We start from the raw sequence: 3,971 nt of genomic DNA on the forward strand, positions 1-3,971 counted from the left end.
GCCTCTTGTCATGTGACTCATGTGACCAGTATGAAGCGACACGTTTTCGTCAAAAATGGCCTTAAATGTGGAATTTTCACATTAAAGCATTGCTAAACTAAACGTTGCCCCTTGTGAATTCTTTAGCGTTTAGGTTTACTTACAATGTTTCTAATTTGATTGTATTATTGTATTGTAGAGTCGATTGTTTGTTAACGCTACATCCATTGTGACATGGTGGTCATCCTTTTGATTTTGTTTTAATTTCATATTAGGTATACTTAAATTATTTTACACTTTATTTTTAATTTTATTGCTTGTTAATGCAACATCCATTGCAGCCTGGTTATCCTGGAAGAGGGATGACCTCATGTGTGGTCTCTACTCCAGGTTTCTTCTGCCACGACCAGAACGGAAGTAGGACCCAGATGCGTAACGTTAATCACAAGTTCATTGAGATATGGAGGAAAGGCAGCGGTGCTCGCTGGACGGCGTAAGCAAGCCGCTCACGAAATCGGAACGTGCTCCGAATGCGGAAGTGGATCTTCCGGAGCAGTAGATCATAGTGTGGTAGACGGAAAAAAACAGGTCGTTAGCCGGGACGGGAGAGCAAAAACGTGGTCGAGATAAAAAAAAAACAGGTCGTAATTCGGAACAGGAGAGCAGGCGTGGTCAGGATCAAAAACGGGTCGTAAGCTGTAGACAAACGGGGGATCAGTAACAAACAGGTGGAAAAACGGGTGCAAAAACGGGACAGGCGGGAGTCAGGGTCAAAAAGGCTTGCCTTGTAACAACAGAGGTTCGCTGACGGACTGACAACAGTCGAGTGAAAGGACTAGGGTTAAAAAGGGACAGGGAACCAATCAGGTAGCCCGCAGCGGCTGGCGCCAAATGAGGGGGCACAGGTGATCCATATCCGTAATCATGACAATTTAACCCTTCTCTTTCTCTCTGTATTTATCTCCCTCTCTCTCTGTCTCCATCATTCTCCCTGTGTCTCTCTCCTATTCTTGCTTACCCTCACTCCCTTTCTCTTCTTTCTCACCCTCTCTTTCTCACTCTCTTTTTTTCTTTCTCTCTCTCTCTTTATCCTTTCCTTTCCTGCCTCTCTCCTCTTTCTAACCCTCTCGTTTTTTCTCGCTCGCTCTCTTCCTCTTTACCTCTCTCTTGTTCTTTTATTTCTTACCCTCTCTCTTTGTCTTTCTTGCACTCTTCTTTTTTACCCCCCCCCCCCCGTTCTTTCTCTCATCTTTTTACTTCCAAAAATGAACCTGGTAATTACATAGTGGTAACATAGTAAGTGGTACAAAACAAGTTGTCATTTTAGGAATGTGAAAAAAAGTAGGGCAGTGATTTTCAACCACTGTGCCGCAACACACCAGTGTGCCATGAGAGATCGTCAGGTGTGCCGTGAGAAATGATCCAATTTTTAAAATTCAAAATTTTATAAAACATTTAACATTTAACCACGGCGGCGCAGTGGTTAGCGAGTGTGCGGCAGAGTTCTGAGGTCATGAGATCAAACTTCCTGTGTGGAGTTTGCATGTTCTCCCCGTGCTTGCGTGGGTTTACTCCGGGCACTCCGGTTTCCTCCCACGTTCCAAAACATGCATGTCAGGTTAATTGGCCATTCCAAATTGTCCCTTTGTGTCCCGTAACTGGCTGGCAACCAGTTCAGGATGTCCCCTGCCCACTGCCCGAAGATAGCTGGGATGGGCTCATGCACCCCCGCGACCCTACTGAGGATAAGCGGTGCAGATAATGGATGGATGGGATTATGAATCATTTTCTGCAAATATTATGTCTTTGTCAAGTGTCTGTGGTGTAAAAACTGGGGGTATTATAAATTATATTGTAATTAAACATACTGTTCAGTGTCATTTTGTAACATTTTCGGTTAGTGGTGTGCTGCAAAATGTAAAAAACATTCCCTGGCTCAAAAAAGGTTGAAAAACACTTGAAGTAGTGTCCTTTGCGCTTTTTAGCGGCAAAAAGTAGCTTGTAAAAGCTTGGAGACCCTATATAATGAAAATTGAACAAGTACAATTAAAACTCATACCTGTCAACCAGTACGTTTTTGCCGTACAAAATACGTTTATTGCATTTTAAGAGGTATACGACGTACGAGAAAATCTGTACGGAAAAACGCAAATTTGTCAATTATGGGTACCATCCGGTAAACACCGACTATCAATCAAGTCAAACGAGTTCGCCGCGGTAGCCTCTATCTCGGTATGTTTTTTTTCCGTTGCAAACGAAGCAAGCGGTTTGATGTAGTGAAAGGAAGTCCGTCTCTTTTTAGAGAACCGGCTTTTTCGGCTCAACTCATTAAAGAGAGCCGGCTCTCAAACGGCTCACTTGCTTTAATGCATTATATTACGAATTATTATGTTGTATAATGAAGTTAAGAAAAAAAAGGAAGTATAAAATGAGAAAATGAAAAAAGACAGGTTTGTAGTTATCCCTAAGTATATTACAATAATTTAATGCAGAAAATGAATTCATAATTTGAATAAGAAAATGTATTATTCTACTTGATTATATTTGCATGTATTTTTTCCTTCTACAGTGAACGTCCAAGCTACTTCATTTTTGAACTTTTTTGATAATAAACCTCATTCATGTCAAGCAACTCAGGATCTCACAACAAAATGTCAATTAACTATATACATGATATAACGAAACTCATGTACAGTATAACATGTTAAACTACATAAATAAACAAAAAATATGGTGTAAGATTATTTTGTAAGGGAAAATACGACAGTTTGTAAGGGCATGGAGCCCTGGAGCGCGGCAGGTATGATATAATAAAAAACGAATACATACAATTAAAACTCGGAGCCATATGTACTCATAAAAAGAGCTATGTATGGCTCGCGAGCCATAGCTTCCTGATCCTTGATAGACAGTGGGACCTCGCTACTTCGCGGTTCCACGTTCGCGGGTTCAGAGCTTTGCTGGTCTGAAAAAAAAAAAAAAATAAAATAAAATCTCATCTCATCTCATCAGCCGTACCGCTTATCCTCATTAGGGTCGCGGGGGGGGGGGCTGGAGCCCATCCCAGCCATCTCCGGGCAGTGGGCAGGGGACACCCTGAACTGGTTGCCAGCCAATCGCAGGGCACACAGGGACAGACAACTCATTCGCTCATTCACACCTAGGGACAATTTGGACACCTGAAATGCATGTTTTTGGAACGTGGGAGGAAACCGGAGTGCCCGGAGGAAAACCCACGCAAGCACGGGGAGAACATACAAACTCCGCACAGGAAGTCTGGAGCTGGATTTGAACCCACGACAGGTTCCCATGACATGAACTGTGTCGCACAAGCGCTAACCACTGCGCCGCCGTGCTGCCCATAAAATAAAATAATAAAAAAAAAAAAAATACATATTTTTTTTAAGCATTTTTGAAGGGGAGATTTTCACTTTTTGCGGGTGGTTTTGGTCCCCAATAACCGGGTGTAAAAAATAATAATAATAAAATAAAATGCCCACTGCCCGATGATTGCTGGGATGGGCTCCAGCACCCCCGCGACCCTACTGAGGATAAGCAGTGCAGCTAATGAGATGAGATGAGAAAATAAAAAAAAATATTATTATAATATTTTTTTTAAGCATTTTTGAAGGCGCGTCGCTAATTCGCAGATTTTCACTTTTCGCAGGTGGTTTTGGTCCCCTTAACCGGGTCTGAAAAATAATAATAATAATAAAAAATAATAATAATAATAATTATATATATATATATATATATATATATATATATATATATATATATATTTTTTTTTTTTCCAAGCATTTTTGGAGGGGGTCGCTATTTCGCGGATTTTCACTTTTCGCGGGTGGTTTTGGTCCGCATTAACCACGATAACCGAGGGATTACTGCAATGGAAACCGCCATTGTTGCATGAATCCACACCCACTTGATTTTTTTTCTCACACATTTTTTAACAAGCAAGTGAGTGTGTGTAAAAAAAAAACCAACTTCCT

The sequence above is a fragment of the Urocampus carinirostris genome, chromosome 10, assembly GCF_059441175.1.
Source record: "Urocampus carinirostris isolate Australia breed hairy pipefish chromosome 10, RoL_Ucar_1.0, whole genome shotgun sequence".
NCBI lineage: Eukaryota > Metazoa > Chordata > Actinopteri > Syngnathiformes > Syngnathidae > Urocampus > Urocampus carinirostris.